Source organism: Aythya marila, assembly GCF_965140915.1.
Source record: "Aythya marila genome assembly, chromosome: 8".
Taxonomy (NCBI): domain Eukaryota; kingdom Metazoa; phylum Chordata; class Aves; order Anseriformes; family Anatidae; genus Aythya; species Aythya marila.
In genome coordinates, this window is record NC_139049.1 from 19,157,564 (window position 1) to 19,183,100 (window position 25,537).

Below are 25,537 nucleotides of genomic sequence, written 5' to 3' on the forward strand. Positions count from 1 at the left end.
TGGCTCCCTCTGGAGCAGATACCAGAGATGCATCATGGATCACTGGTCAGAGAGTGAAGGAACAGCAGCAAATTCATTCTTTCCCCCTCCCCATCCACTTGGTACATCAGTACTGCTTTGCAATTCATCTTGGATGGCGTGAGCAGAGAATAGAGAGGGAAACCCAGATTTGTTTCCAGGCTTACATCTTCTAGTTCATGTTTTGTCATGCTTGCATTACATTGCCAGGTGTAACTCTGGCAGCTGTAAGAACAGTCATTTTCCTTCACTGAAACTGCCTATAAAAGCCTCTGTTTCAGTAATGATTTGTTATACATTACAAACACCTGCAGCACATGGGAATTAATATCACTAAAGTATAGGGATCAAAGATATTCCACCTTTTTTTCTCTAATTAAATGATCATTTACTTCTGACAGACCTCGATGTTTTTGACAAATAGTATTTGAATCTGATTGAAGGTATGGTTACGCCTTTCTAAAAACACTGCAGTAAAAGAATGATATTACTACCATGTTCCTCCTGTTGTAAGGAACATCGATTGACTGTTTAGTATTACTGCTAATTAGAAATATTAAAATATATTCAATAACTAATTAAGATGCTATTTCCCATCCCAGTATGAGCACTGGCTGCTGCCTGTTGAATAATCAGCACCAAAATATTTTTTATTGTGTCTGATAAGTCACAGTACTACATATAATATATCAGTAAGACAACACACTTAAGCTTTTATTGCATGCTTGAAAAGCAAAGTGGGACCTCTGTATGCATTTGCACAGGACAGAGAGAATTTCATGCATATGCAACCACTGAATCTTACTGAGGAATAAACCACAAATTTACATTGTACCATTTAGGTGGCCTGTGCTGCCTTTCTGTTTTCTCTTCCTGTCCCCTCTGTTATGGATGCATTGGTTTAGTTTGCTTTCTTTAGAATTTTTGTTGATAGCAAAATGAATGTGCAAATTCCCTATCAGTTGTATATATTAATATAATTCCCTCTCAAATACAGCTCATTGAAATTAGCACTGGTAAAAGGTGAGATACATATTCATATGGTTATTTACATAAATCCCATTCAACTTTATGCACCCTAAGTTTAATGCAAAGTATCTACTACCGCAGGTAATTTTAGCACAAGCAAAACAGCACATAAATGACATCTGACTTGTATGTCTTTAAATAAAGAGATTATTAGAAAATTACATTTTTGACATTGTAATTTTTATGAATAAAGATATACTTTAGTATCCTACATATTTTGACTTTACCACTTAATGCAACCAACTTTTGAGTTTCCAAGGTATTTATTGGTCAAAATTTATCACCTTACAATCCATTAATATGGCAAACCTTAGCAATTGGATTTTTTATTACAGTGCTAAAGCTAGCAGGCCAGCTCTGTTCAATTACAGAATTCAAATACATTTTCAAAAAGATTAGTACATGTTTGTTAATTCACTTGTTTCCTTTGAAAAAAATTGTGTCTGGAAGTCTGAAAGTTGAAAAGAGTGATGCATTTCTCCAATGAAACACACGATGGGATCTTTGCAAATTATACACATTATGCAAGACAATTTATGATACAGTAGAAGACTGTGTGTTAATTTGTGAATAAACTAAACTTTTCAATAAGAACAACAGTACATCCTAGACCACAAAGTAAGTTTTGTAAAAATAAATATATACTGGAAATCAATCAATGGAGCAGAAATTTTTATCATTTTACTATAAGAAAAGTCATTTGGTCATTTAATAGGTTTAGGGAATTTAGGCATCATCTATTCCTTGTTCTGAAAGACATTTGCTACTAAAAATACATATTAAAATCTAGTATGTGCAGGTGCAGATTCTACTTAGCAATGCAGCTCTGTTAGTATAAGTGATGTTTTTCTAAGTAAACAGAGGAGATGCAAGGTCATGAAACAGACAATGGCACATATCTCTCAGAAAATTAGTCTTTACTGTACAGGTCTGCAATTTTTATATTTTCCTTAGCATATTGCAGCAACACATTGTTGCAACATCTGACTTATAGCAGTTTATATTTTTCACAATTTTCCAGTTAATGAAAGTAATGTTTAAATACTCTGAAGTTAGATTATTAACTTCTACAAAGTAGAAACAGATGTGTGTCTTAGTATGCCATTAAATTTATGATTTACATAGTATTCCTGAATACAGCTGAGCAGAGGCCAATGATTCTAATTTGCTCTAGATTTACAATAACCTGATCTGGTTTTTGTAAGTACTGAAACACTTTAAACAAAATTAGAAAGTCGTTGTGCTTTGTGTGATTAAAGATGCAATTCTCTTTGGGGTAATGAGAGGAGTTAGAACATGTTTCTTTCTTTATGGATGTTTCTATTATAAACACGAGTACCATATATTATGTATTTTTGTTACTATTTCCTTGTTTTTAATTATAAAGTAAACTGATTGAGTTGTGCTGGATTTACACTGAAACTATGCCAAAATCTAGCTAAAGAATGCATGCAGATGTTCATAAAAATCCTTAAAATTCTTCAACAGGTCTTAAGGTCCTGTTAGACAAATACTAGTTCCATATAGTTTGCAGGGACCAAAACATCTCTTTGATTTAAAACTACACAATTTAAAGATTTATTTAAAAACCTAATGCATTTCTCAGCTTATTAAACTATGTTAATATACAAAATTTTACAGGACAAAGGCTCAGTGGATTCATTGCAATTTAGATCTGGAGATACAGATTTTCTGTATTTAATGGCAGAAATGACAACTGGAATGAGTGTTATAGCCTAAAATATAACGTATCTATGAGAAATCAAGTTGTGGTGTTGCTTCACTAAATACAGAATTTTATTAAAAAGAGGTAAAATAAGATTATATATGTAAGATATAAGCAAATGGCATGCAAGAGGAATACCCTGTATATGTAATGTATTTAAGGCCTGATGTAAAAATTCTGAAAATCAGTAGAAGTTAGGCCTGTAAAGATGCATGGTTTCAGGATTAACTGGAAATGAGGCTTTTCCAAATTCTAATCCAGGACTCCTCAAAAGATTTCTTCTGAGGCCAAACTATACATCATTTAGCATTGCAATTCACTTTTCACATGGAAAGGTGATGTAGCAATAAAATGCAAGCATCTTTTCCATAAGGGCATTTTTTATAATTATTTTTAGGCTACCTCAACTATTTCTTGCATATTGCACCCAAAAAAAATCGAATAGATTTTATGAACACACAAGTGCTGAACCAGGCCTTTGATTTACATAATACCCAGAATATAATTTTATTTTACAAATTATATTATTCATTTACTATTTTACATAATGCATTGAAAATAATATATGCTCGATATTATATATTCATATGTAATCATACTACAATATATGTATTTATATTTATCTTTACCTCTGATGAAATGTTTAATATTATTAATCCTTTCATTTTAATTATATATAATTAACTATCATTAAAACAGGAGCATTACCTTTTAATAAAAAATTAATCATATATTTACTGAAGCACAGGATCAAAATGCTACACATGGATGAGATGTCTTAAAAGTGATTGAATGCATTCAATTTATTTGGTCACTCACTCTTCTAGTGCACTTAGAGATTGCCATTTGTGCTTCACTCAAGAGATCTTCAAGAGTAAATTCCCTACTGCCTTCTTTGATTTGGGATTTTAGCCTTAGCCAGTCATGTAGACTAAGCCACAAGCATAACTCTCAGTCTCTATATTGCTCCAAATTCTGCTTTCACTTTTACTAGTGCAGCCCTTGATATGTACAGCATATGGTCCGTTAGATGTATTTTTGCACTGGGTTGTGGGCTGGCATGAAGCAGCACTGGCACAATATTTGACCTGGGCAGGCTGATGCGAACATACTTCATTTTAAGAGAGGAGGAGGACTGCTGTGCTGGGGGACCTGACATAGCAATATGAAGGTTTGAAAAAATGGTATGAGAAAAATTTTCTGTCATATACTGAGGCTGACATGTATAAAAATGGACTAGTTCTGCAGTTTCATCTGAACTTTCTGAGAAATATTTCTATTAAACACAAAATTACCCATACAACAGGCATTAGGCTAACAACAAGAGATTGGCAAACAATAACTCATTTAAGTAAAGTTTATCTTACGCCTAGGGAAGAATTAACGTTACTCAATTGTTTGTTTCCTTCTTGAGAAAATGAATATGTATATGGAATAATTTTTTTTGGTGGGAATGAATGATATCATGAATGGAGTTCAGAACCTCATACTTCTTTTTCACCTGTAACATAGAAAAAGCTGAGGCCCCATTTCTGCAAACATACAGGCTTTGGTGAGCAAACTTTTGCTGAACTGAGATCATATTTTCAGTCCTACAAGTACCTGTTAAATCTCATCAACAATAGTAACTTAGAAGTTGCAGCTGTAAGGAAATGTGTCATCCCATGTCTTGTATTAAAATTGAGGGCAGGTTTTGGAGAAGGAGTTTTTAATTGTAAATTCATACTAAATCACCACTTCCCAGAGTGTGGAGTTTTGTTTGCAGCAAGCTGTCGCTCCTCGAGCCTGGTGTGATTAAGTTGGAGAGGGAGGGTAAAAACTGCAGATGAGAATTCCACATGTCTGAGGCAGAGTGCACATTTTAATGACAGAGCATGGGATGATTAATACAGGAATATACTGTATTGACAAAAAGGGAAAACACCTGGTCAACAAAGGTTTTGTAGTTTTTTTTCTTTTTCATATTAGTTATTTCAAAGTCATATTAAGCTGTCGGAAGATGTTGGTTCATTATGAACACTCTGTTTCTTAAAGATGCTGGGTGAGTCTGTATGCAGTTAGCATAATTTATTTTCCAATTGAGTCTGAGATGCTCAGACCAACCTCTATTGAAGTTGACTTTTTTTTTTTCAAAGAGAATTAAATCAAGTTTTATTTTTGTTCTAAAAGGGATTTAGTTATATTTCTTAATTGTCAATTTTTTTCAAACAATTACTGCATGACAACATTTTTTAATAAGTGAAAATCCAATACATTTTGTGATTTCTTGTATTAAGGCCCACTCTAAAGACATTTGTCTGGTGCAATTATTCAGCAACTCAGAATCAATGGGAAGCTCAAAACTGTATTTATATTATTTTTGAACCTTTCTAATGTGATTTTAAATTACCTTATCCCGATACCCTTTAAGTCTCAAGGGGGACTGTATTTTAAATGTTACCATGACAGGAGGGCTTTATATATTAGAGTTATATTAACTAAAAATACAGTAGACTCTTTTCTATTCTTTTTGTATTTTCCACAGCTACTCTATATTAATATTGACATGGGTAAGGCAATTCAAAAACTTCAGAGGGATAACGAAGCCATTTTGCAATGGCTGTTTTGTTGAGCAATGAAGCTGAATAGAGAAGGGCAGATTTTGGCTCCTCAATTCCTGCCATTCTGATGACTTTATTGCATAAGACTCAGATCAGAAAGTTTAAGACTCTAAAATCTATAGACCGCATGTTTTCAGAAAATACTACAACAGAGATTCCAGTAAAAATTTGTAAAAGAACTTTCCATCTTCTGATGAGACATTTTTACTTATGCATAAATGGTTGTTGTTGAAGAGCTTCTGTCTTCATTATTTAATTCCTTTGTGGAGCTTACAGTTAACATGATCCCGTTGAGTTCTTTATTTAATATGTTTCACAGCATAGGACACCTGCCGATTTCTTTAATAACGAGTTGTCCTCAGTTGGCTTATATGTGAAAACTGTGCAGCAGAGGCAAGTAAAGAATAACCTTAGACATTAAGACTGATTCCATTAAAAATAAAATAAAACTATGTCCAGGCTCCACACCCGAAGTCCCTAAAATAAATTTGCAAGGGCTTTTCACAGCATGGAATCCAGGCGGATTTTTTTTTAATTGAATTCTGTATCGTGTAAGTGCAGCTCAGTGGAATTCAATTTCCATGTAGGCTCCCAGGAAAGAAATACATGCTAAGTGTTTTTATTGCTAATGTTTTGGATTTAGTTTCTTAAGTATTATTTAGATTTGACTGTGGACAGAGTTGCTGGTGTTTACCATAACGCAGTGCTCTGTGCCTTTCTTTGGAGAAGGGACTCTTTAAAAAAGGATTGGCCAAAGCATGGAAATTTAACCATTAATAAATTCTGGGGCTTTGCATTGTATTAAGAAAGCTCATACTCTACTTCTTTGTGCAAACCCTATGTATTTGATGGAAAATCTCCATATTCCCAATTCAACCTATATTTTTTATCCCACTTTAATGTATTTTCTCTACTTTGTTGGCAGCCTCTTTCATACCCTGTTAGGACAAATATGAGGGAAATATTGTTACGGATGAGCAAATCCCTACAGTCTCTGTCCTGTAGTTCTTAAGGGAAGAAACCCCACTAAGATCAATGAGTATTTCTGCTCTGACTGTATGGTAAATCAGAAACAGAAATCAGACTTTGACCAGTTTATCTTGATTGACTTTATTGTGCACTCAAACATTAACATGATCTCCTGTACTTCTGCTGAAACACAGTATTTTACTTCAATCCATAAAACTCAGATGATGAATAAAAATTATCTCACAGATGAAAACTACACTCAGCCACAGTTACTGAACACTCAAACTGTTTTTCTTAGCTAACAGAATCTGAAACACATTTTTCCTTACAACTCTGATATCTGTTTCATTTTATTTTATACTTTTTAAGGTTAATCCTTTATATCAGACAAAGAAATACTCTGCACCACAGGTTCAGCCTTGTTAATTATTTCATGTTGCAATCACTAAATTAAGCAGCCATTGGTGTTATGTGAAGGGTGCTCACCCAGTGAATAAACATGTGCTCCCCTCTCATATTCTGTCACAAAATACAGACCTAATCCAAATTATGCCCGAAATCTCTATTAGAAAACACACCGTGTGCTCTTCATACCTAAATCTACTTCCCCTTTCTCTAAGAGGATATGTCGCTATTTATTATATTGTCAACTACATACAGGCCAGTATATGTAGTGACTATACATATCACTCTATCACATATTGCATATTACTTTTTAGCTATTGCCTATTTATATTATGTTGTTTCAGAATCTTTGAGTGTTTGGCTAGGCCAAAGCTCCAGCAGACCACTGCAGTTCACTGCACGGTTCAAGCACAGGTCTCCTGGGACTTTGCACCCTTTCTCTGTCTGGAACTATGATTCATCAAGAAGATGGTGGGTATGCACCATCTTTAGGGGTCGGAAATAACAGAGGCATAAATGTTTGTGAGTACATACAGATCAACTGGCCAAGGGTTCAGATCTGATTCCACACTAAGAGCAGACATGCAGGCAACGTGGAGCTGCTCAAGCTGAAGGCCAGGGAGAACTCTGGGCTACAGCTTCCTACAGCCACCCTCATCAGGATGGGCTTTTGGAGAAAGACTCCAAAGACTCTTTGTCTTTGCTTCCTTTTATTGTAATTCTGTACAGAGCAGCCAAGCTACTCACAGGACAAATAAAATGAAATATGTTTGTTCACTTCATCTCATGTCTCTTCTCCATACAATTATTTTGTAACACATAAGGAAACATGTTTATGTTCTGTCTAATTCAGTCTAAATAAAATGTTAAAAGGTGACAATCTCTTCAAACATTACAGATCATTACTTACAAAACTATACTTAAAATTTGTGAAAACAAATGCTTTGACCTTGTGAGCTATGGAAATATTAAATAAATAAATAAATAAATAAATAAATAAAAATCTGCTATGCTTTTTTGGCTAATAGTTGTGATTTGCATAGTTGAACATTGAATGCCATCATAAATAGCTACAGATCCAGCTTGGCATAATGCCCAGCAATGTTAGGGTGCCAGACAAAAAATTGGGTCAACCACTTACCAAGTAAGTCATTCTGTCTCAACAAGGTGATGTCTAACAAAGAAGCTACAAGGCTGAAGACAGATAACATATTCAGCTGCTGTTCAGAAAGACAAGAACTTTTCGTTTATCAGGATAATCTACTACTCGTAATCAGTACACCGAGTGAACTCCCTCTTGTAAAAAAGAGAAAAGCCCATCAATTGTTTTTGCTAATTAAGATGAATATTATTCCTGTGAAATGAACCAAAAAGTTCTGTGTAACCAGAATCCCAAAAGAGATCTATAATCTAAAAGAATAATTGCACAGAGTTTTAATTGAGAGGAAAGTGAGAACTACTTTTTGTCTCCTGTTTTTAGCTGCAGCGGCCCTCTACATATGTTAATAGTTCTTTTATGTTCTCAGTTTATCTAAGACATGATTTTTCACATATCAAAAACAGTTATAGAATTCAAAATTCATGACAAAATGGCTACATATTTAATTAAACACTACCATTAAATATTATGTATTTAGGAATAACTTGAGATAACATATAATTTCTTAATATACACAGAGAAAAGTCCATTTTTAGATTAAAATCTACATGTTGTGACTGTTCAAAGTAATGTGCATTTAATCTTTATTCATTTAACACAGATAGAGTTAAACACAGATAGAAATTAGAAGTTGTGTTTTTTTTTCTTAAACTTGTATTAATTATATTGAACAATTTATTTTCTTCTGAGACATTTATCTTATTTTCAGGATTAAAAAAGCCTTGCAGTAATATGAGGGAGCTCAGTTTCCCATTCCTTAAACAACAGACACACAACTTTAAAATATATTTATATTTGAATTACATTTACATAATGGAAATCCATAATCAGCAGTGTAACGTTGATTCCAAACAAGTCAGGGAAAACTCATTGGGGTGTATATGGTTATACACATAAAAAGGAATTGTCCCCAAAATAATCTATTACGGTCTTTGTTGTAGTAACCCTTAAGGCCCAAGCCTTTGTCCTATTGCCTTCGCTTATAATGTAGATAACACACTTGGCCTCAAAATAAAAATAATTACAATTTCACTTAGCATGCAAATTTCGAGTTATAAATTACCTCAAATCAGGATACTGGCTGAATACATTTGTTTTCATGAAAAATGAAATGTTGTGCCTCTTTTCTGCCCTTCCCCCAAGCCTTCTTCACAAAATCAGCCTCAGGCTAAAATGGTTTAAAGTAGACTAAAGCTGCTGGTAAACACTTACCTTCGACAATATTATTGCCTAATGAACATTGCAGAAAAGGGTGTATGCAGCGCAAGCATCTGTCTGTGGCTGCAACCTACATACGATCCTTGTGCCAAGTACCTACTGCTAATTGGCAAACATACACAAAAGAGACAGACCCTTTGATAGTTTAATCCCAAACCTACTTAACTGTCACACAGATAATCTTTTTGATTAAAAATGACTCAAGTTCTTCTCAAATATTTTTATGTTTGTGGATGAAGGAGGTTAAATGCAGTTCTCATGTCTGTTTGCAACTGTTTTGTGTGTGTGTTTTCCTTAGTTCAATGTGACTTATTTCTTTTTAATCACAGATATGCTCCAAAAGGATCCTCAGGCCTGATCCTTGTGAAATACAGTTAGCAGACAGGTAAAAATACATCACAGACTTTGCCAAAGCAGACCTCATTGTTACTATCAGGGGGATAGATCTATAGGTTAAAAACAAGTGTTTCAAAACAGCTTCACCTGCAGGTTTTACTTTCCTATAAAAAAGTTTCAAAGAACAACTAACCTGCCTTGTTCATTGGAAATCGTGTTATCGTTCTTAAAGTTCATCATAAAACTTGTGTCTTGCTATTGGTTTTCTTGAAGTCTGGCAACTCTGATACTCTTTATATCAAAGACAAAAAAATCAGTCCCACGTATTTTAAGTCTATCATTGTTTCATGCTCTTATGCATTAAGGTTTTTGAATAATCTGTTGTGTTTTTTTTTAAAGGGTCTTGAGTTTCTTTTGGGATTAGGTGGAAGATCTTTCAAATGTAACAGTAAGAAGCAGGCACATTTCAAGTCAGAATTTGTGCTCCGATGGGATATTTTTGAGTAATATTTCTTTCCATTTTAACAGTAGTTTCACTTCATGATGGTTTTATGTAGATTTCAAACTACATTTTTATGTGGTGGGAAAGGTTTTTATTTTTATTTTTTTATAAGTGAATGCCCAAGACCTGCTGAAAAACCTTTCTCCTTAGCAATGTACTCATAGGATTCTGTATAGTTTGCTCAGACATGTTATTTTAGGATGACCTTTACATGTACAGTATGATGATTTTTTCTTTTTATTTGATTGCAAAGATGTTATGATCAAGGGGTAAAATAAATATTGCCTTTTCAGCCATCAAAAAAAAAGAGTGACAAATGAAACAATTTTTTTTTTTTTTTTTTTTTAAGCAACCTTTAAGCATGCAGAAGAATTGATGTCTCTGAAAAATATGTATTTTTAATTCACAGATACAGCAAGGCCCCAGTGAAACATAAATAAAGATCAGTCTTATACAATTCAAATAGTAACACATATTATGGAACTCACTGAAGTTGAGTTTTGAGTCTCACAAAGAGAGAGATTTATATTCTCCACTGATGGAATGAAAATGTATTTAGGTGTATGGGAATCCATACATTATAAGAGATTATACAGAAAAAATAAAAGTTGAGCATTCTGAGGTCAGTAGCATTTTTAAGACAGATGCTAAATCCTGACTTATTTTCTTTTGAAGAATTAGTATAACGTTCTGCCAATCTTTTCTAGGTAGTTTACAGGATTTGAATATTCAAATATTTTCAGTTGTACAAGCCATATCATTATGAAATTGTACAGTACAGTTATTTCTTAAGCAATTTGGCAATCTTAAAATAATTTACCTTATATTCTTTTTATCAGAAACAGAAATAGCTTTCTGCTTACCATTCTAGAAAAGATGGAATTAATCATTCTGCCATAAAGACCCTAGAAAGCAAAGAAAATGTTGTTAGTTATTATACTCTCATCTGCAGGGATTCTAGCTGCCAAACAATGCATCACTATCAAAAAAAAATAATATATATATATATATATGTTCAAATCATAGATCAATAGTTTAATGCAGTTTTGAATATATATTACATGTACTTAGCAGGTACTGGATTAGAAAAAAAGTACTGGCTATTATGCATATCTGTATTTAGAACTGCATGCCAGCTGGAATTTATCTCTACAATGTTCATAAAATATAGACATAGGATCTTGGCATCCAACTAGTGATAGTACTTTAGAAAATAAAACTTCAGGCTGGCTGTCACTCTTCTATGGAGTGGGAGAGAACAGGGTAAAGCATGTGCATAAATGGTTATATATGTATGTATACAGAGATAATTGTCAACAATATGTTAAACATTTTCTTAACTAATTTTTAAATATTTTATGATTATTGAACTAATTAATCAATCTTTACATTTTGCTTTAGGAAAATATAAGTTCTGGGCTGTAAGTTTGTAATGATTAGGCTGGAGCACGAAGTCCATCACACACCTCTTCAGCATGCTTTAATTGTGGCTTGGAAATGAAAGAAAGGATACCAGTTAACTCTCTTTTCTTCCTTCCACTCTATTGTCCTTTTCAGTCTGTCTTACACCTGACATAGTAGCTATTCTGCTTTCTTTAGAAATAAATGAATCACTGCCACCAGCTCCTTAAACTAAAGGCTGAGCAGAGAGTGATCACTTTCCCTCAGTAGCTAAGCGGAGGGGATTTTGACTTTTCTATAACATCTTATGCTATATGTGCCAATTGTACAGTCCAAGAATAAAAAGTTTTCAGGACAATAGGGTAAATTTTGCAGTCATTTCTCACACATCATCTCTCAACATTACTCTCCCTGAAACAGCCAGGGCTAGGTACAGAATCTGCCTTGTGCAGGCTTTTCAGAGGAAAAATAAGGAGTTTTTTTATCAAAGGAGGGAAAACATTTAAAACTGACTCATAATTCTTAACTATTTTTATTCTTTGAGAAAATTAATTCCTAAAGTAAACATGCAAGGGAGAGAATTAAGGAATTCAATTTAAAATTATGTTTAGAAAATGTTACTGTAACCAACAGATAGAGTCACAAACCACTTTGAAAAAAAATATGTTGTCATCTAAGTAGGGCTATTAGCCAAAATAATGTAAGACAAAAACTGAGCTAAATGACAGATTAATTCTAGGCTCTCAGCATGACCACATACAGTACTGGATGAAATGTCACTATTTACTGGTAAGGGAGTGTCCAGCTAGAGAAGAATTCCCCGGGACAGGAGTTACTTCCGTTCAAGGAGTTTACCTTGGGCAAAAAGGGAGTTTCCACAGTGCTCAGCGCTGCAGAAATTCAGGCCCAATCTAGGTTGCAGCACAGCACAAGAAACAGGGAGCCTGGATAAAGCTAATGTAAATTAGAAGAGTCCCCCCAGGCTGCTCTAATTTACGCGAAGATTCATTGGCCTGTATCCAGCCTTGAATCCCAGCATCCATGGAGAAGCCTTAAAGCCACTTTTGCTCCGCTCTTTGCAGGCTACAGCTTCTTTACTGTGCTTTGTGTGAGACTTAGCACAAAATACCTCCCTTACTTCATTTATGAAACTCAGGAAAATAGAATCTCCCTCTGCCAAAGGAAGAGTACTGCACATAAGTTTAAAATGAGCCCTTTGATGATGCCTCTCAGTGGAGCCAAGTTCCCACAGAGCACTGGGTCTGCGGCCGTCCCAGCCATCCCTGCTCCTGAGCCCTCCCTGCTCTCAGGTGCCCTGTTTGGGTGAGGTAATCATTAATCCACTGCCTGTTCAGGGCTGCTACATAAAAAATCCATTCATCTCAGCAAAGTAATACTTGCCTTTCCCCTGCACAGCTTGCAAGCCACCGAGCCATAATTATTTTTGTCAAAGCTATTTGTAAACCAATAAAATGTCACCATTTCATAAATGAACAAAAGTTCCCCCTGACTTCAAAAGAAATTATATTCATGGAAGGCTGGATTTTGCCTCTAGATCTATTCTTTAATTATTAAGATTCCACAATATGAGTTACAGCTTTGTAAGACACAAACTGAAAACTGTGGTCCTATCCCCCACGTATCAGCCAAGTATGGAAGCCTCCAGACTAATGTGTAAGTTATTTGGTGCTTTCACACAAATATTCCCCTGCAGTCTTTGAAGCAATGTTTTTGTCTAAAGTTAAGCATACGCTGTAATGTTCTGCTAAATCATGGCTTAAATCCTTACATGGATTCAGAGGAGCAAAGCAGCTGAAAGTAAAATAAGTTCAGTATGACAGCTAATGTATGAGTTCTTTTTAGACATAAATCATTTTTAATAACAGGTTATTTGCTTGTGTAGAAGAGAATTATTATTTTAGAAGAAGTGAGTCAAGGCTTCTCCTAGCTTGCTTTCACTGCCTCAAATAAATAACCTGAGTGGATGTGAGTATGACCACCCAATTCTCAAATCTCGTTTGAGAAATGCTAACAAGTTTTTGATTTGCTTTTTCCAAACCCAATTTGTCTATTAATGTTGCAACTACTTTCAGTGTCTTTGGCAGTGGCATTAGAAATGTCAAGAAAAGAACTTAGTTCTGTAGTTCCTGCTTGTTCACTACAGTTTTGGGATCAATAAACAAAATTGCATATTTTTAATCGCTAGCTCCTGAAGAGGGCAGCACGTTCTAGATATTATTGAACTGTAAGCTTTGACATGACAGCCCTGGCTTTACTGTACTACACGCAGAAGAGGGGGGAATAAAAACATTCTGGATATTTTGTGTAGCCAGTTCCCATGATAGAAGAAGTCAGGAAAAGTTCTAGGCTGTTACAGACCAAGGTCAAAACTGTATTTGATTATTAAAGAGAACATTCAAATTAGCTACCTGAAGCAATGTATTTAAAAAGAGATCAACAAAATACCAGCAAGGAGTACTTCCATGAGGAATATGTTTTATCTTTAACACTGTAGATAACTTTTCCTATTGGCAGTGCATTGACTATCAAAACTACTAAAGGGGTTAGATTTAATTATCTCACTTCTTTGCACATTTCATCTCAATTGCTATGGCAACATTCAGTTGCCTCAGCAGCAATGTACACTTTAATCAGATATTTCTTCACTCATTTCTCTGTGCACCACAGCAGTGTAGTCAAATTTACAGTCAAACTCTGATGCATCAGATAACACCTCTTAGGAATTAATGGTTAGGTTTCTCCTGCCCCTCACCCATACCCACAAATATTTCTAGAGAGTTTTGCACCCTGATGACAAAGGCTTTTGGAAATGAGAAGTGTGTACACTTTAAATTTTTTGTACTACACTGATCCTATGTTGTTTTTCTGCCACCGTTCCCCTTTTGACATGGCTTCTACTTATTCAGTAACTTCCCATCAAGCTACGGGCAGGTCTTCTGGTCCCTGCAGGATCTCTGTCGGCTGAGAACAGGAAACACAATAATTGGGCAGACAATATGGTTCCTCCCATATTCCACCCTGCCCTGAAAAGCTTTCTGTTTGATTACTAAGCCCTGATTAAATGCATCATCAGAGTACATCATAGTTCTGTAAACTTCTTGGCCCAGAAATCAGGAACATAGGCTAAAATAAAAGTAATTAGGAGTGATGAACAGATACTGGGGACTACATATCGAAATGCAGTCACTAAGAAGAATCGGGAAGCTAAAAGTACATGGGGGTTACTGAATTCCGCTTATGGGAAATCTTGATATTTCTGACACAGAATATCATCTGGTTTGAAAACATGTCACCACCAAGGTAAAGTGGGAACAGAGATAAGTTCCTAATGGTGCCTAGCTTCTATGATGAAAAACACATTAGAAATGCATTAGATGGATTGAATTAGATTGGATTGCAGTCAGACCTACAGGAAAGAATGATAGACATAAAGCATTAAAACATAATTCTGCATATTTTGAAGATTGTCTTTAAAAAGTCAATTGGTTGATTTTGCTTTTTTACATTAGAATAAATATGCTACACTGCTTTTTGTTTCTACTTGCATTTTTCATAGCTTTTTGTCTGCTCACAAGTAATAAACTCTCACAGCTCATTTTCAAGTAAGGTCTTGGATTACTGCTAGGTAGATACAGTATTGACTTGGGCTGCTGCTGTCCCAGAGAGGTATAATGGAGTCTGTCAGAATCAGAGCCACTGTACATCTTGTCATCATTACAAAATCTGACCAGTCTCCCTGACCATGCAATATAAAGTCACTCTACAGTGTATCTCCTGGTGAGCCATGGGAGCTTTTCTAGAGGTTTCATAGCTCAAGATAATAAAAGAACATATAGCAAAAAAATGTACCCGGTATAATTTTTATACATGACAAGGGATTTGACCATATATAACATGAAAGCCCATATTATATGGGAAGTCTTTTAAGGATCTGGGGAGACTTGTCCAACAGGGTTGCTGAAGCCTAACATTTGCGGTCCCGTGTCATAGAATCATGGAATCACAGAATGGTTTGGGTTGGAAGGTGCCTTAAATATCTTCTAATTCCAACCCCTCTGCCATGGCAGGGACACCTCCCACTAGGCCAGGCTGCCCAAAGCCCCATCCAGCCTGGCCTTGAACACCTCCAGGAATGGGGCATCCACAGCTTCTCTGGGCAACCTGTTCCAGAGCCTCCCCATCCTCTGAATGAAGAATTTCTTCCTTGTATCTAACCTAAACACTTTTTTTTTTTTTTTTTTTTTTTTTTGGTTAAAGCCCTTACTCCTTATCTTATCACTACATTCCCTGATAAAGTCCTTCCCAGCTTTCCTGTATGTTCCCTTTAGGTACTGGTAGGCCGCTATAAGGCATCCCCTGCGCCTTCTCTTCTGAAAGCTGAACTAACCCAACTCCATCAGCCTGTCTTTGTGGGAGAGGTGCTCCAGCTTCAGATCATCTTTGTGGCCCTTCTCTGGGATATGACAGCACTTTTTCCTAATCCATCAGCGAAGCTGCTATATTTTTACTGTTCTGAATGAGAAACTACAAATTACGGAATCTTCAATGCTTTTTCACATCAGTACATTTGAAGATGTACACACAACCCCTTTGAAATCAATGGGTCTGATCATATAAATAAAAACTATTTATTTTTGCACAACTGTTCCCAGGAGTTTAAAATAGGTATTTCCTTGCAGAATTGTATATATAATATAAGCTTTACATACAACTACATAAGTTTTAATAATGTTCCCAAATTATATTTGTGCTATAGAGAATGCAAAGATCATTTAAAGTTCAGAGTTTGCAATTCTGTACTAAAAATGAAATAAAAATAATAATAATAAAAAACATACCTAAAAAAAAATCCAATATCCATGCATAACTAAAGATCACAAAATATTTGTAGTAACTTGTTCCACTTAGAGAATTCATTTAAAAGTTGATTCATGTAACATGGGAAGAGCTACACTGATTTCCACCAGCTGGGAATATGGTGCATAGTCTTTATAATAATAATTTTATGGTGCTGTAATTATCTATGCCATATACAACTGGGAATGTATGCCAAACAATATATTCCTTGTTTGAGAAGTTTATAAACTGGGGAATTTTGTAAAGATATTGTAAAACCCCCACGGAACAGTGCCTGGTCATTAGGAGATGCTTTTTGGATGGTGTGTGATTTTACTGCAGTACAGAAGAGAGGAAACATTTGATATAGGTTCAAAGACACACACAACAGAAATGATCTGAAAATGTGGGAAAGGGCAGTTATTATTTGTTCCTCTCTGTACATTCCTGTTTAATTTGTTAATTTTATGCATTTACAAAATAAAACAGAGTTTAAGGCTCATATATTTGGGATTATTCATGTAAATTTCTTGTTATATATTCCAGTTCTGCATCATATTTTCCTGATTTATTTTTTTAGTTTTGTCTAAAATTCTATGAAAGATCTATCCAAAATAGAATATATAAGCTATATATGCAAAAAAGCTGACTTGTTAACTCTAAACTTTATGAAGCACGTTACCTGGTTATGTTTATTTGTAATAACCAGAAGTAAAACATTTTCAAAACATTTTGTTTGGGGTGTGCTTTCTGTAGGGCATAATAGAGCGTAATATAATGCAATCTCTAGGCATGCCATGCTGTCCTATATGGGGGGGGTGGGGAGTGGGGATGCAGTTCTGACCATGATTTTATCAGCAGTTTACAAATCTTTGCCACGGGTCAACTTTATTTTTAAGTAATAGTTTGTCTCCTCCTGCTCCTTCATTCCTTCTCCAAGTAGGTGTTTCCTTAGCCTCTGTTCTAACCTGGCCCCTTCCTTCATTCTGAGAATAGCAAACTACATTTTCTATAAGCTCCAGAGTCTCTCTTCAGAGATCCAGCAGAGCTCCCTTTCCCTCTGGCACCAGGAGAGCTCCTGGCATTTGCTACTGCCTGGCACCACCCTGCTTGCTGCAGGCATCTCTCCAGGAGCTGCTGGACTCTAGGTATGCATCCCAGAGCCTCTTCCTGATCCACCAAATTAGACATTTTCTTGGGAGAACATTTTCTTGGACAACTCTTTGTAGCCTAAATGTCCTGCCTTAAGCAGAGGACATGGAGCCCAGCACTAGTGGCAGCTCTATTCTTTGTATGGTTGCCAAAGAAAAGAGAAATTTGCATGACAGAGACACAGGGTGGCATGACAGGAAAATTTTAAAACTGAGTAAAATTCTCCATAGTTCTTATTTATTTATATATTTATTTTTATTCCAGTTCCAGGTGTTCAACACATTTGCTTCTCTCTCTCCCCAGGGTAGAGAGTCACTGTTCCATATATTGCTTGGAGCAACTTCTGCTCAGCTCTCCAGTCTCATAGTCTCAACTTCACAAGTTTAAAGAAACTTTGTATGAAGTCTTGTCAATACAGAGTTCATTTTCTTTAATTTAGGCAAGTAACCATCTTTTTTTTTTTTTTTTTTCTTAAGCAAGCTGAAGAGTAGAACTACTACAGGGGAGGAGGCATTGCTCAGTTTTTGTTACACACACACATATACATATATGTACATGCAGAATTTATGTATGCTTTTACTGTAGCACTAATACTCCCTGAAGGTATTGTTATGTTGTTAGACAAATTAAAACTAAACAGGAGGTAAAAGTGCACATGAACTAAAAACTGTTAAAAAAATGCCTACAGGCAAGACAAAAATGAACAGCAAGAATTTATCCAGCCCCGTGTGTCTAAGAGTTCCTTTGGGCCTACTGACTGTGCTCCCACTTCTGCTGCAGGAAATGCAGTTTCAAAAATATTCATGTAGGTGTTGTGACTTTTTAGCAAGTTGACATGCACGACTTTTTGTCAAACTTTATGATAAAAATGGAGGGAATTTCTCATTAAGCTTTGAGGCTGAGTGGAGAGGTACGATGGGAATTCATAAAAGAAGAGCCCAGAAACAGTAAGTTAAAGTTCTACCTAGGTCGGAAGCATAATGGAAGGTATATTTGCTGACAAGCACAGCTAATAGCATGAAAGACCCAGCTAGAATTAACTGGTGGGCTATGTGAGATCAACTTTGAGAACTTCACTAAAAAATTCCTGATGGAGTAGTTCTAAAATTAAATACAAAATATTAAATACAATTAAATACAATACATTTTAATTGTGAAGTCCCATAAAGAATATCTGAGATGACTGAAGTGCAGAATTTGGCTTGGCCAAAGTCCACATATTGAGATCAAAGACTCAATCATCAAAAACATTAATAGTATTAATTACTGGTTACTACAGTATGTGTTAACTAAACACTAAATTTGTATTTGGAAATCACACTTTATGCAGGTGTAAATGGATGCACTCATGAGAGGTGAAGGTGAACAAACAATAGATCATTCATCTTTGCTAATAAAAATTGTAGGTTTACTACTTCCCTTCACTCAAACCTCAACACAATGTATGTCATAATGAAGGAATTTGCTGTGTAAATTATTCTGTGTTTTACACTGAGAACGAAAAATGAGATGGCTTGATATCCCAGTCACATAATGAAATAAGGAACTGCAATTTAACCAGATAATTCAGTTATTTTCATGACAGTGTTACCCAACTGTTATCACTACCACAGTGCATCTTTTTTGACTTAGAGGCAATAAAAAATCTAAGAACATTTGGACCTGGAGATGGGGTTATGAAGGTATGGTAGGAAGGAAAATTAAGAATGTAATTTTATCTCAATTTTACAATGCTGTAATCCCAATGGTACTACTGGAAGTACTCCCAATTTGCACCAGGCCAAAAAAAAGCATCTCTTCCTCTGATTTTATGTACTTGGAAACTGTATCTTACTAACAGCTATATTTATAGTCCAACTGCTATGTAATGAAAGGAAATTCAGTGAAAATGAAAACAAAAGAAATATTAATGCATGACTCAGAATAATATAACAAATAGGGAAGTGGCTTTCTCCTGGTGAAAATGGAAATTAATCTTCTCTTCTGCTTTGAGCACTTTGGCTCTAAGCTCAAGCCTTATAATCAGTGCATCATGCATACTAAATGCAAATAGCTCAGATTCATAATTTTTTTTTTGTTATGTCAAACTAAACGATTTATATATGTGAGACTATTTGTCCTTTCAAAATAGCGCTCTGTGAAACAAATCGAACCTTACCTTAAACAACAACCTCAGAGACATTTGCCTTTACAGTACTCTTCCATGCTCAGAAGTGCCAATGTGAAATGTACTGTTTGTTCAACAGATCTGCTCTTTGGACTAAATCCAGTTTCCAAGTTATTGGGAGAGACTTTTACTTCTGGATCAGGCCCCTTGTGTATATTCACATACATGTATGATTACTTTAGTGGAAAAAAGTGTTTTTATTCCCACTCCTGATGGAGTGAACTGAATTCACTTTTGGCATTACTTATTGTATCAACAATGAGAGTTATGCAGCCTCAGTACATTTAAATTGTTCTGTACTGAAAATGAACTTTCTCAATGAAGGGTAGCAGAAAAACCGTTTTGGTTTACCAGGGAACATCTTTAGTAATAACAGGATGCATAAGATAAAAGGAATCCAGCTTGGCCTTTTGCAGCTCATGTGACTTTTTCACGTTTTGCAGTTAAAAGCTATAAATATATATTTTTATTAGTGAACTGAGAAAATTACATAAATCATGAGCCTTAAAACATGTCAAAACCTGTTCTGCCATTCTCATAAAGTCACTTTTCATGATGCAATTGCACTAAAGTAGTTCCTTTTGTGAAAGAATTCAATTGTTTAATTATTTTTGCCAATGAGTAGAATGCATTTAACAGAACTCATTGTATCCTTTTTACACATTCATATAATAAACACTCGGCTTGCACTATATCCTTATTGCTTTCTTTGGCAAAACTGACATATACTGTGGGATCATATTTTGTTTATTACAATGCATTACATTTGTGGAAAGAATATCAAAAGTAAGGTTCATGTGCATGTAAGGTTCATGGACACACATGTATTATTTCTGAGACTGGCAAAGGAGCATGGAGAACGTGGACCCCCACCCCTGACTGAAATTCCACAAAAGGCAGGCTTCTGTGGCAATTCCAGACTATGCTCAGAATAAAGTTTTGTTGCATTTATTCATGTATGCACCTTCAAGCAAAACTTCAGTGTGATCAAGTACCGCACACATAGTAATGAGCTTTGCAATTTCCTGAATAGCTTTTATGAGGAGGGCTCGTGCCTCCATCTTTCTCCTCCCTTTGCTGCTAATGTCCTGCTTTCTGCCTTCCAATCCCTCCTTCTTTAAGCCTTCACAGCAACCTGATGGACTTAGCAGGAACTAGGGTCATCGTGATGATCAATGACTTGGGCTGTTGAGCATTCAGCCATTGATCACACTGAATAGATTCATATATCTTAGGCATGCCATCACAAGCAGCTGCTTCTACTTAGCTTGCCAGCTTTCTGTCACCTCGAGGATTCAATGAGGTTCAGAGGCAGTGTGAGAAGGTTATATAATTCTGTCAAGATATCATGTCTTTGATTTTTTTTCATCTTCTAGACCTACATGTCTGCCTTTTGGGGGTCTATTGCAGACTGAGAACTTCCAATACATTACATACCATAACACAGCAGTATAAAGAGTGCCATATAAAATATATAAACGTCCTTCCTTTGAACAGAATAGCAGGAGCCTTCGCTCCTTTCTTTTATGAAAGAACATTACATAATGCTGAAGAGAAACCACAGCTGTATTCATGTGTGCATGCACATGCTTTGCTTGTAATCAGAAACACATTCCCATAAACTGTCAGGTATTAACACATCTAGGGTTCCTTCTCTCTCTTATATTTAAATATTCTGCACCCAACCTGTAAGAGTAAAAAGTAACCTTAATCACTTGGATAAAATATTCTCAGTGCAACAACTTTACCAAGAAAAATATATATATTTTAAAAGGATACTAGGAACTTGAATACCACTTTCTCATCTAGAAACTTGTCATGCAGTGTAGCTGAAAAAGATGAAAGACCTTTTTTCACTCTATTTTTCCCCTGTTTATGTAGCGCAGGTAGTTTGTGCTCTGACATACACAGAAGTACAAAGCTGCCACAATTTCAGATGTTACTGCTTCCCAGCTGTCTGCCCTGCCCCTCCACTGGAAGATTGCAATCCCAATGCCAGTCTAGGAGATTAGGGCAAAGACTCTTTCAATTAGCAGGCGATGTGATGGACGTGGTTAACATACAGGCACATGCTTCTCTCTCTTGTCTCTGTAGGTTGACAGTAAATTCCAGCAGAAATGTAAGATGGACAGCTGTAAGCATGAATATCTGAAATCATGGCAGCGACATCTGGCAGAGCTTGTCTGTCAAGGACCCATGACAGAAAGGGTGGTTGGCATTGCAGGCTCTGTAGGCAGGGGGCTGCTGGAGAAACATGCTAGAAAGATCAGACCTAAAAAACCTCGTCAAACAGCAGGCAAAAAATGAAAATAAGCACAGTGCTCCAGACCAGGACAAAGCACTGTTCTAGTGAAGTCCTGTTTCAAAGTTTTAAAATAACGCCAAGAGGATTCACAGGCCTCAGGCAGGCTGTATGCACTGTGTTCCTGTTAGAGAAAAAGATGTTTGCGGGGGAATATGAAAGTGTTCAGGATTAATTATTGTGACTATGATAGTAATGTTCCCTGGTCTTCCAAACGATAGTTCTAAACATGCACAGAGGGAAGAAAAAAAAAAAAAAAAAAAAAAAAAAACATTTTATAGGAATTAAAAAAAAACCTCCAACATTCAAAAATTTTCTTTTTTAAATTGGTCATCTTGAAAAAATCCAAATTGACAGTGTCCCTTTTAATGATACACTTCAAAGCTTTATGAAATCTCCTTGTCAAATGAGGCTACTACTTTAACACATATTCAAAGAGGTGTATGCAGCTTGAAAATGGATTAAACAGCCAGGAAAAGAGGTCATTTTCTGCTGTTCAACTGCAGTTCCAGGGCTTTAATGAATCTGGAGAATTTAACAATAAACAAGGTACATAAATTAAGTTGATTTACTGTGCAATCTGCTACTTAAAAAACAATGAAATAAAGACTTAGAGCTTCCTATTCCACCGCCTTGCCATTTTTACACTTTATCATAATAAAAAAAAAAAAAAAAAAAAAAAAGGTGATATCAATATCACAGGATTTCATATTAGCTTTTCACATAAACCAGGTGCAAGCTATTAGGGATAGGCTTCCTCTGTATTTTAAAAAATCAGTTAAAAAGGAAAGAAATCTTCAAAGCTGATCTATACAGGTTGGCATTTTTGGTGTCTGTCTTGGCTGTCTGGATGCATCAGCTCTATTCCTGAGAAGCTGGGATCTTGTACAGCCCATTTGAATTCACATTAGACGATATAAAATTAAGATAGAAAGTTGTGGGAGTGGTGTTTTTAACCAGAGTAATTTTAATCAAAACTAAAGCAAATGCGAACCCATCTCTCCATGTTAGGTTTGGTATAACCCATTTCAAAATAAAATCCATCACTCGGACTAAAACTAAGGTGACATTGTCACTTTAAATCACAACTCTGTATTTCATCAATTGGCATCTCATGAAGTGGTTGTGCCACTTGCAAAATATTCAAGGACATTATTAAACAACATCTACAACCTTCCTAATGTTATTTGAAAGAAAAATCAGGTTTTTCATCTCTAATTTCTTTCCCTCTTCAAATACTGTTATTAACATTCTTTTTCACACATCCTCCTTCCTCCTTTTCTTTCAATTTTAATTATTTTTTCTTTCTAAATTAATCCTTTGTTTGAACTGTTACTTTTGAGAGAGAAGAAAAGTACAAGGAACAGCTGAATGTTTGCCAGTTTGCTTTGGGTCTTTTCATGCTCTTTCTCTGAGGCCAGATCCTACAAGGTGCTGAGCATCAGGCAACTCACTAAACAGTAAGGGTGCTGAGAGTATCTTGCAAGAACCTAGCATATTGCAGGATTGTGCCTTGCATAGCAAGTTCTCCAAGTGATGACTATTTATGTTTCTCTGAATAGACTTAGCATAAATTTTAACATCTCTGATATGATTGCCCCTTTTTTTTTTTTTTTTTTTTTTTTCATGGGCAAAGAAGAGGTATTTTCCATGACCATATCACTCAGCACTTTGAGAATTAAGTGTATAGCAAGCCACCCAAAATGTCTGGCAAAGAACCAGATGTCATAGTTACAAATGCACACACAAAAAAAAATGGAATACATTAAAGGTAATTACAAGGTATGTAAGCTTTTCAGAGTAGAGAAAGCATCTAGATCATTGTAAGTCCTGTCAGTCAAATAATAATTCATAACAAACTTACACGCAATCATCACGAAAGCATGGAATCAAAGCATGCATGACCCCCAAAGTACTACACATGTTGTACTGTTCAGCTGGATTTTTTATGTTGCAAGTGCAGCATTAAGGAATATTATATATACATGTAATAATTAAAATAGAGATTTCAATTGCTTTAAAGGGTCTTTTGAATTAAAAACAGTAATGCTAACCTGAATTACCTAACACTTTTCAGTCTGTTATAAAGACAGTATACATATTTGCTATTTCTCCACTTTCCTCAGATAATCATCAATGTTTTCTTTAGCAGATGAAGTAAATACTTAGCCACTGAGCTTGCGGTTGCACCTGAGTAGCTCTTGGATCATTCAAACACAGGAAGACCATGGTTTGGAGATCAGGACTGGAATATAGGTAGTGAGTGCTTGTCCTGAGATACCTGTTGTTTTAAGGCTAAAGATGCTAGTGTTAGAAGGTCATTTGGTGGCCAAACCAAAGATGTAGGAAACTGTGTCTCTGTGTGTCATCTGTTGGTGGCACAACCAAAGAATATGTAGGAAACTGTGCCTCTGCAATTAATACTGAGCCAAAGGCAGCAACCAAATTATGAGATGAAAAATCTCAGTCCCAGTCCTTGCTCTTCTGTTACGTTCAGAGCTCTGTGCCCACCAGTTCAGTGGGAACTGGGCAGGCCACCCAGCTGGGCAGGCACAGGGCAGGTCTAGGGCAGGCCCAGGGGAGGCCCTGGGGAGGCCTGGCTGCCCTGGCTGCCAGCTGCCCTCACAGGCAAGGCTGCAGTGGCTCTGCAAGGACGGCACTGTCTGCCACAGAGCTGTTGTGACACCATGCAGGACAGAAACTCATGTAGCTCACAGTTAACCCAAGTTAACTTTATCAAATGCATATTGAAATCTTTGTGGCTAAAAGCTGTATACATTTTCTTTTCGATAAAAGAAAGTTATGTTTATGGCTATGTGCACACAGACACATCTACCCCACTTACAGCATCACCCATGGAAATATTATTTTATTTTTGGCTTCAAATGTGGACAGTGTGATTATATCCAATACACCTATAAATGTTAATATAGTACTATAATTTATGTTTACATATAATGTCCTAGTTATATTATAACTTGTTACAACACAGAACCTTTTATTTTGAAGGATGCCAAGCATTTAAAAATGAAAATCTCACCCTCTTTTTGAACTCTGAGTCAAACAGCCCCTTCTGATGAGAGAAGAAACAATTCAAAAACATATTGCAGAAACTGTGTATGGGCATGATGAAAAGTTGAGGAACATATATGAAATGTGGTTTGAGATGTGGTCTGTGTGATACATAAAAGGCTCTGCCAACTATTTGCTAATTCCATGTGAAAATCTCAATCAAGCAAAAGATTGTTACTGACCTAACTTCAGCAATGTCCATTCACCGCACCCAGAAGGTACACAGCAGGGCCCACTGACCAGAAAAAGTGCTGTAAAGCTCACCCTGACTGCCAGTAATCAACTGGGAAGTTTCCAGGGAGTTCTTGGTAAATGTTGCCTTGAAGATAGATTCCCACAAACATTTCCCAGTAGTTTGCTGAGCACTAATTTGTTTAGAAAATACTAGCAGTACTTTTCCATTCAAAAATAAATATAACTCTTATCCAATTACAGCATGACTTTGCATCAGCTCCATCCTTTCATGATTCCTTACCAAAAAAAAAAAATAATTAACCCCATGTATCTCAAAAATGTCTTATTAAAATGTAGCCTTTCAAGGCTGAAATATTGCAACTATTTGCTCTGAATATGCACAAGCTAAACAGTTAAGAAATACTTGATTGGGAAGAAAAAAAGAAAAAA

The 25,537-nt window shown here is 35.7% G+C and overlaps 1 protein-coding gene across 2 annotated transcripts in view; it reads right to left on the reverse strand.

The window, feature by feature from the left end:
• Window positions 1-25,537, reverse strand: part of ADGRL2 (adhesion G protein-coupled receptor L2) — a 392,820-nt gene that overhangs the window by 167,001 nt on the left and 200,282 nt on the right. For both annotated transcript variants that reach the window (XM_082765657.1, XM_082765656.1), the window contains exon 3: window positions 10,826-10,867. The gene's annotated coding sequence lies outside the window, so the exon portion shown is untranslated. The remainder of the gene's footprint in view (window positions 1-10,825; window positions 10,868-25,537) is intronic.